The 10,000-nt window shown below is 39.7% G+C and overlaps 1 long non-coding RNA gene across 1 annotated transcript; it reads left to right on the top strand.

Moving 5' to 3' along the window:
- The first annotated feature begins 4,546 nt into the window (after positions 1–4,546).
- On the top strand, positions 4,547–7,235 carry LOC308310157. The gene is made up of 3 exons (XR_013963465.1): positions 4,547–4,613; positions 5,133–5,201; positions 6,392–7,235. It is a non-coding gene; the product is annotated as an uncharacterized lncRNA (long non-coding RNA).
- Positions 7,236–10,000: the final 2,765 nt, after the last annotated feature.

The raw sequence follows: 10,000 nt of genomic DNA, 5'->3' as shown, positions 1-10,000 counted from the left end.
CTTAGGGTCGACGACAGAGTACAGCATCTTGCAATGGGTCTGGTCCACAAGATTCGATACACCACCAAGATACCCATGTACCTGTCTAAATACTTCCTTAATGTTAACAAAGTCCACACCCACAACACCAGAGGGAGTGCAACAAACCATGTACAACCCAGATTCGGCACAAACAAGGGACTAAATTATTTTCGCTCCTATGCCACCAAAATGTGGAACGCCCTACCAAGACATGTGAATCCCTTGACTCCTTCAAAACCGCTCTCAAAGGGCACCTACGGACGGCTGCAATTCGAAACTGGCCCCTGTAAAATCTGAATCCCTGAATTTTCCCCTCACTGTATATGTTTCTTTTCCCTTTTTGCTTCCTTTGTGATGAATTTCTGTTCTGCTCTTTAACTATTATAGAAGTGTCTATTTGTATACGTCTCTAAATGTTTTGATGAATTGAACATGGTGGACCCTGTTGTAAACAAGTGTAATGCTTAATTGGGTCGTCCACTCACAGTTAACAGTCTTTGTATTGAGTTTGTGCTTGAAATGTACTGTAATTCTGCAAACTGTTAATAAATATTTCAATCAATCAATCAATCAATCAAGCGAGTTGTAGTGTGTGTAAGTAGCGTGTTGAATGGCATTTTTCTGTGGGCTTGTTGTCATAGTGAGGTTCCGTCTCCATGTTACATTTAGTTGTCATTTACAACTCATGTAAAAGTTTCACTTTCAGTCCTACAAATTTGAAGGTGAAGGTCTATAGAACCATTTTGGTTCGAGTGGCAATCACCAAAATAAAATAACTGGCCTCTAGGGGGCGTAGTCAGGTGCCAACCCCCATCAGCCCTACCAAAATATGTAAACTGTTGTAACTTTTGATTAAATTATCCAATCTGAACATATGAGATATGTATGGATTCACAATCAGGAGTAGCAGTTGGTACTTAAACCTTATTACACATATAATATTGGTTTCCACCCAGTATTGGTGTATATCCACAAAAATAGCAGGAAAAACGAGCTAAAAACTAGTAGTACACCGTCATTTACAACTCAACAAAAGTTTAACTTTCACTTCTAATGTGTAGATAATGACCTATAGAACAATTTAAGTTCGAGTGGCAAGTCTACAAATTAAAAAAATATATATTTTTGCCAAATTTCCAAAATGTTGAACCTAGAATGGTGATGTTGGTGCCTATACCTATGTTATGTTAAAAAACCAAATTCATATAATAGGACAATATATAATATTTCACACAAATGAGACAATGCAGTACATATGTGGGGAACTAAAGTTAGATATTGGAATATAATACACCACTGTTATAATTTGTTTATTTTATTTTATTAGTTATATACTATACTGCCACTATAGGGGGCAGAGTAGCAGGTGTGTCTTAATTGTTGAGACTTGGTATAGCTTGTTAGTTATAAGACTAAGCATATTGCAGAAGAGCATGAGCTGCACTGATTGCTCTCTTGTGGTATTGATATGTTGAAGGTAAGCAAAAAAGTTAAACATGTCATGAAGGATCCTAAAGTGTTTTATATGGATAGTCATGTGGGATAATTGGCCAAAGTACTACGTCCCAATAGTATGAGCTAGCATTAACCAAAGTAGCCTGTAGCTATAGCACAGGCTAAAACTAAAGGCTAGCTACAGTATAGAAATTATGCTGAGGAAGAAATTGTGTTTTCAATATTTTCATTATTATTACAATGGTAAATGTGAATGTAGCTATATGCACTGCTGTATGGCATGCAGTACAGTTGAGTGTGGGTTTTGCACCCCAGCCTACTGACAGGAAATATGCTGAGCTGTGTATCGGACGGTTATTCTCTTGAAACCACATGGTTTCATGGAAATCATCCACCCACATTTCTTATCTCTTTACACAACTAACGGTAATAAAACAGGGGAGTAAATTATGCCACTCAGTCACACATCATGATGATATCAGATTATCAGATCTAATTGTGAAAGTACAACAGAGGTTAACGTTATACAGGGGCGCCCGCTATGGTGTGTGTGTGTGTGTGTGTGTGTGTGTGTGTGTGTGTGTGTCATTTTTTAAAGATTGAGTGAATTGAGTGAAGTGAACCCATTCTGGACGGGAACTCCCTTTTAAGCAATAAGCATTATGTTGCTATTGAAAAATATCAGATCTACAAGCTCATATACAAATCATACAAATGTGGTGCAAATCTTTGAATCAGAGCAAACGTTTTTTAACTCAAATCTTTGCTTGTGGGGGGGGGGGGGGGTCCCTGGAACAACATATTTTCAGATGGGGGTCGGCGGCCAATTACATATATTTTTGGGGGTCCTTGACATGGAATAGTTTGAGAACCACAGACATAGAAACATAGGGGTTTTCAGAAAATCGTCCTCAGATCTGAACTATAATTAGGGCCACTTTTCCAGCTGCCTACATGGGACAAAGTCCAGACTGAAGCGTGGAGGAAGCGTGAGTGAATCCACGTTATCAGTAGCCTACATGGCCAAAGCCAGGCTAATAAAACCCTGTTATCTGGTCAGTGCCTGACCCAGAACAAACCAATGAAGGATAAAAACTTTCACTTTCAGCTTGACAACAGTCAGCCCATTTCTGAGAAATGGGCTGACTGTTGTGAAGCTGTGTGTGTGCGCGCGTGAGTGTGTGTGTGTGTGTGTGTGTGTGTGTGTGTGTGTGTGTGTGTGTGTGTGTGTGTGTGTGTGTGTGTGTGATACAACAACTGCTGCGCTCAACAACAGCATCATCATAGATCCACGTGTCCGTGCATGTGCGACCTATACGAGCAGGACGGTGCGCACCATGAACTGTCAATCAAATCCGCGACCGCAAGAGCCACCATTCTATAGGAATGAAGCGATCAGAAAGTGCACAACACTGGACCAGTCTGAGGCTGCAGGGAAAACTGGCTCTTCTTCCCTTTGCAAACCACTCATTATCACACTCTACTGTCAAATAACACCATAGGTGAGGACATTCTCATTTTCACTATTAAAGCCTGTTTACAGGTGTTGCCGACCAAGTTCAACTTGGCAACCTGGTACCCATCAGCACACGACCCACACTGCATCCTACATCCAGTACCACATGACAAAGAAACAGTCGCACACATCTTAAATGGTTTCAGCCACTATAAAGGACTGTACATTGCCAGACATGACCGTCTGGTGGACAAGATCAGAGGAGTAGCCTACAGGACAGGACAACAAGAATGTATGAACACAGCACTGTAAAAACAGACTGGTTTGATCACAATGACACGCATGTCAATTCACTACAAAATACCCCAGATATTGTGTTCATCAATGAAATCAGAAAAACTGTCACTATATTTGAAATAGGCTGCCCATTTGATTTGTATATGGACACTTGTTTTACATCCAAACTTATGAAATATCAGCTTCCGGTGGAACGTATTATGGCCTTGGGATATAACTGTCAACTTATTGTCCTTGTATTTGGAAGTCTGGGCCATGTCCATAAACTTGTGCTCAGGGGTTTGCAATTGGGTGGATTGCTAAAAACAAATGCAAAAAAGCTGGCTAAATACTGTTCTGTCTCAGCTACTATGGGCAGTCTGTCTGTCTGGAGAAGGCGTTGTTTCATTTATCCCTAGGTGGCTTAACCCATTCTGGGCGGGCACCCCTTTTGGTCTAAGCATTGTTATGCTTTAGCTATTGAAAAATAGCAGATCTACAAGCTCATAGCGCGCCACCGAGTGGCGCGCTACGAGCTTGTAGGTCTGCTATTTTTGAAAAATCGAAAAAACTGTCAGGATGTAGAAGACATTTTTAGAATCTGATCTCAGGTCAGAATGGGTTAAAAAACCCAAAACAAACATCCTGTCTAGTAGTGTCAAGTAATAGTATGTCAACAATGTGCTATATATTTATTTTTTTCTTCTGTGTGTTAAGCATGTGCAGCAGCTATATCTGGTTGGACCATATAATGTATAACCTATAATTCTGATCAGTGTTTGGGTCTATTGTATTTCGCCTCTTGTGCAGATCCAAATAAAAATAATTCAAATGTGTGTGTAGAAATGCTGGCAAAGTGTGCCACCTCTGCTGCCCAATATTTGTGTCCCTGTATGCTTTCCCTGGGTGTGGACAATGAATACAATTGTTAAATGTTGGTCCAGGCCACTGCGACGCTTAAAGGTGCTGTGTGCGCAAGTTTCTTACCTAAAAGCTGTGGTGGAAGAAGTACTCTGACTTGAAGTAAAAGTATAGCAATAGAAATATAATAGAAGTATTTTTTATATCTTCAAAAACAAGTTTTGTTTAAAAATGCCTCAAAGTGTGTGTGTGTGTGTGTGTGTGTGTGTGTGTGTGTGTGTGTGTGTGTGTGTGTGTGTGTGTGCGCGCGTGCGTGCGCGCGTGCGTGTGTGCGCGTGCGTATTAATAAGTTAATATGAAAGACTACTAAACCGTTGATGAGAAAACCGTCTGGTTCCCTGAAATCACATGACCTTAATTCAGTCCAGTGGGTTGGACGGTTTGTGAAGAGGGAGGACATCCTGTATATATACAGGGTAGAAACATCACCATAACACCACTCTCCTGCTGACGGACACTCACTCACCATCTCTCTAGAACTCAGGTATGCTGCATCCACATGTACCGTCTTTCACTTATGATCATTTAAGATGGCATAAACTGACAGCAAACCAAAGTACAGGGTTATATTAGTAATATATATCAGTGGCTCGAGAGTAAAAAAAAATACATTTTATATCTCCCTGCAACCCAAACTATAGTGTAAATAGCCGATATTTTTCGATCTTTTTTTATTTATTTATTTATGTAATTTCTTTGATTTATTTTAATTTAAAAAAAAATATTTTGAAATAATTATTCAAAATATGTCGGAAACAGAAAGACATGCAGATATCAGCACAACCTGATCATATCAGATCTATTTAGCGACTATTTATCTAACTAACAACTTATTTAGCAGGATGTTTAACTTGAACTGGTATATATTGGTGAGATGGGTCTAAATTGGTGTCTGCCTCCAGGAATGATATTACAAGTGTGTGCACTGTTCACACGTGCACTGCACACATCTCTGTGTGAGTCTGGTAACCACATGTTGTATCTTGTCTCTGTCTCACAACAGGACGGTTTGGAGGTGCTTGACTCGATATAGCTCTGACTTTAACACTGACATACGTCACCTTTGTAACAGGTATGCAGCTTTGTGAACTTTGTGGTCAATCGGGTGTATTATGGGGTGTATTAAAAATACACTTCTAAAGGCTTTGGGGGATATGCTAATTATCGGTTAATTCATGATGAATTGATTGTTCATAACTTAATTGATGGATTAAACCGTTATAGTTGATAAGAGGCTTTTTTATTTATTTATCTGAAAATCTGAAAATCCCTCCGTAATGACTTGCTGATAGCCTATACAGAAAGAATACAAAAGGCATTCTTATATTCCTTAATCAAATATGTTTTTGACCATTTGAGATGCAGGGCCAGGCAATGGCAAACAGAATAACTTCCTACTTCCATCACAGGTGTTACCGATGATACTAATTAAGGCTCTGACCATTCCATTTAGTGTGCAGCATAATGTGGTTCTCAAACCTTTACATTCTAAGGACCCCCATAACTCTGAGAGTGTGCAAGATAACTGTATAAATGATAAACTAAATAAATGGATAAATAAATGATCAACTATGGTCCATTTGGCCCCATTTGTACACTCTCAGAGTTACCCGTATACCCGGGGCCATTTGGAACCCATGAAGGTCACTGTGTGAGTCCCACTGTGTGTAGCAGAGTGTGTCCAGTGCAAGCCGACATGCACAATATCAGCACACTGACTCTGTTTGACCAGAATGGAACAGAGCCTTCATTAGCATTATATAGGCTATCGGTAACACCTGTGAAAGTGTTCATTGTAGCACTCTCAGATTTGAAAGAATGTAGTGCTTTAAAGTGCTTTATAAATAAAAAATGCATTATTATTAGTGATGCACCGAATATTCGGCCGCAGAAAATATTCGGCAGAAAATGGCTATAAATGCAGAAAATATATCACAGAATAGTGTATGCAATTAATGCATTCAAAAGAGCTGAATAAATGTTTTATGGACCCATAATAGTGATTATTATTTAAGTTAAGTTAAGTTATTTTGCCATAAATCACGTCGTTTTAAGGTACGGCCATGACAGCAATGGTAGGCAAAAATATTAATCATATTCGGATATTCGGTATTCGGTTTTCGGCCAACTGTTTCCTATATTCGGTATTCGGTTTCGGCCAAGAATTTCCCTTTCGGTGCATCCCTAATTATTATAATTAGTAGTATACGTACATAGTCACACATCCTCCTCCTCATCATCATCCTCATCTGTGCTTTGCAGCTTGTCGAGCAGACCAGAAGGTGTAGACATCATGTCGAGGTTCTTCGAAGGCATCCCAGGCGTCGGCCACGTCATAGGCGTGGCTAAAGACATTTGCGGAGATCACGAAGGGGCAAAGTCGGCCTACTACTACGCCAACACGACCATGGAGCAAGTGGCTCCCGCGGTGGCGGGAATAGCAGGCTGTGTGGTGGGGGGACCGTTAGGTGGAGCGGCAGGAGTGGCAGTAGGCAACGCTGTGGGCGGAGCCATCAATAGGATTAAGAAAATATGAGAGTGCCTTGTAACAGTTTGGCTGTAGTGTGACCATGCACTGATCAGGCAAGATTCAACAGCGTTGAAACGCCTCTGATGGTTAATATTGCTTCGGGGCAGGATTGTTGAATTTGACTTTCCGTTGATTTGAAATGAATACAAATTAATTGAGAGTAAATGAAAGAGAATGGGTTAAATGTCCAAGCATTTATATGTGTTGGTCAATCTTTTATACAAATGCTTTAACATAATGGAAATTGACCTGAACATTGGATGGTGTGAAAATAAGTCATGAGGGACAATTAAGTCACAAGTTCGATTTGGGGGAATAATGAATAACCTAGGAGTGATTATTATTATTTTTTGTGGAAACAGGCTAGTGTTATTGGTGGAGTCAGAAATGATAGCAAGAATGTTTGCTCTGGGTTCCATCCAAATTATCGTAATCATATGTATTTTACTGCATTTGTTCTCATACTTTGTTTATTTACTGCATTTTGTTTGATTCGTTTTTTAGTATAATTATGCTCAATGGACTTGGCTATGCTAAACTGCCTGCAATTAAAGCACGTTAACAATTGCAAATGACTGACTTTGTCACTATTCTTCACGTTCAAGGTATTCAATTTCTCTGGTGAATAAATATGTTACTCGTGTGGACCGTGGTCAACTGTAAACAGTTTGGGATTCTGAAAGATCGGTTCGAGAGATATATAAATCAGCATCCTTACATATACAATTATACTTACATGTAATATATTTATTTATTTCTTTGATAACAGATATCTAAAATCTACAGTTGATCTAGTCGAATAAAGTTTATGTTGGCATGCAGGCCTCGATGGCGTCCTAATGCCTGATTTATACTTGGCCAAATATAGCTGATCTACAAGCTCACGATGCATCGTGACATGCACGAGCAGCCACGCATAATTTTTTTTTTTTTCTTTTTCTTTGAAGTCTTATTTCTCCTGGATCTCTTCTCCACTACAGCCCCTCCATAATATATTAGTCGACAACATTAATTAACACAGGAGTTTAATTAACATTAGCCTATAAAATCACTATACACGGATCACAGGGGTGGTATATGGGGACAGTATATATCTGTGGTCAAAAACGTTTAACAAAATCATAACAGATTTTCCTCGCCATCTCATCTCACAGGCCAGCACTTTGGTCCTCAACTCGATTTTTACAGATTACAGATTATTACAGATTATTAAAGTACAGAATGTAAGCTTTCATATGATGTATCATTCAATGAAATTGGACAATAATTGAAGGAGATATGACCATCTAAAACTTGTTGAAACACATAACAGATACAGATGCAAAGTGGAGAAATTTCCCTTCAAAGATTCTTCAGATTTTAGCACCTCTGGAATGGGTGTGACAATAGATGCTTGTCCACACCCCTAATGTCTTGCATAATCACTCCCCCACCCACTAACCACTCCCCCACTAGGTTACCTGTCAATGACAGTTGAGTGGACACACTGTTTTACTTGAGTTAAAGTAAAGAAATGTAGGACTAAGTTGTTTAGTGTATGTTTTGTAATAATACAATCTAAAAAGTAACTAGTAGGCTAACTGAGTTTTCAATGGATCTAGGCTATGTAGTTTTAGACCAATGCTTTTACATTGTGTTGTAAATAGCTGCAGTAGGCTACACCATTTTATATACTTTAAGCAATCAAAGTCAGACAATTGACCCAGTATTTTAGATAAATAAAACCGACGCATCAGGCTATGATGCGTTGTGCGCTTGTAGATTTGCTATTTTTAATAAACATCCGTTCACATGCCTGGTTTCTATTTAGTGTGCAAGGCTTACATCCGGTCTAAAGCCCACCCACTGTATGCGCTGATTTCCATACACAATCCGTATCCTCCCCTCACCGGATGTTGAATTAACAGTACTAACGGCCATATTTTGACGTTATGATTTAAAGAAAAGACGAGTGGTTTTGGCTCTTTGCGTGTGGAGGAGAAAAAAAAGAAGCAACGCGCAACACTCTTCCATGGCTATGAAGCAATACTAACGGGCAACGTTTCATTAGTTTTATACATTTTAGGAGTGAAAACATGTGTTTAGTAACACACGACACACAGACAGCTAGCTAACTAGGCTAGCTAGCTGTTAGCCTGTTGTTGTGTGATGGTGGAAGTCTATTCTCCAGGCTGGGAAGCGTATTTGAGTAGCTACGTGGTTTTGTTTATTTTCCTGTAAAGTATAACCCAAAAGCTCCTCCATACTATAGCCATGTTTACAAACCCAGAAGCACGCTAATGGGCGGTGACCAGAGCGTGAAACCTCAGGACAAAGAGATCCCAGGACCAATCGAAAACAACATGCAAATCTCAGAACTGCGCTTCCCTGGCCCCAAAACATTGTTAAAAAACAAGCCTACTTTGACATATAAATGTATACGTTTAATTTGCCCAAATGAACAATCTGTTGGAATAAAAACCTTCTTCAACATTCAAACTCTGTTAATATGAAAAAAAAAGAAAATCACATAAAAAAAAAAAACGATTTTATTTCGACCATTTCGACCATTTCATTCTGGCGAGTTGAGGACCAAAGTGCTGGCCTGTGTCACATGTTGCCAATGTAAATCAGTCAAATTTGTCCTGTGTGTGTGTGTGTGTGTGTGTGTGTGTGTGTGTGTGCATGTGTGTGTGTGTGTGTGTGTGTGTGTGTGTGTGTGTGTGTGTGTGTGTGTGTGTGTGTGTGTGTGTGTGTGTGTGTGTGTGTGTCAGTTAAAATTCAAGTATTGATTCACCAAACAGGAGGAGTAGGCAGTAGTCAAAGTCCAGGTATACAGGTCAAAATACTGGTAGCCCGTCAGAAGTCAGAACACAAGGAGAACAAAGGGAACACACTAAACTGGGAAAACTATGGGGATCTGAAGACTATAGGCAAACGAGGAGTCAAGAACAAAGTACTCACAGTGACAAAATACAACAAAAGCAACAGAGAACTGAAAACACAAGGGCGTATAAATAGACTAACTGGACACAGGCGAATAATACAACTGACAAATCAACACAGGGATAGGCTGGGAGACTAACAGGACACAGGTGGAGAAAACTACACTAATGACAACGTTAGACAAGGCATGGTAAACATGAGCAACACAGGAAACCAAGAGACACTATAGAATAGATACTACAAAATAAAAGGAACAGAACAGTAAAACACTAAACTAAAACTATGGAACAAATCAAAACACAGCAGGGTGACAGAACAGGTCACGGCTTGAGGCGTGTTGGTAGATTCCCTTTGGCCGGAGGGCCCAGCCGGCCACTCCGATGCGTGGTAGTAAACTGTATACTCTCTCTCTCTCT

This window comes from Protomyctophum bolini, assembly GCF_963924005.1.
Source record: "Protomyctophum bolini genome assembly, chromosome: 22".
NCBI classification, from domain to species: Eukaryota; Metazoa; Chordata; class Actinopteri; order Myctophiformes; family Myctophidae; genus Protomyctophum; species Protomyctophum bolini.
The sequence above is the reverse complement of the archived record's forward strand: the minus strand, read 5'-3'. Positions and strand labels throughout refer to the sequence as shown.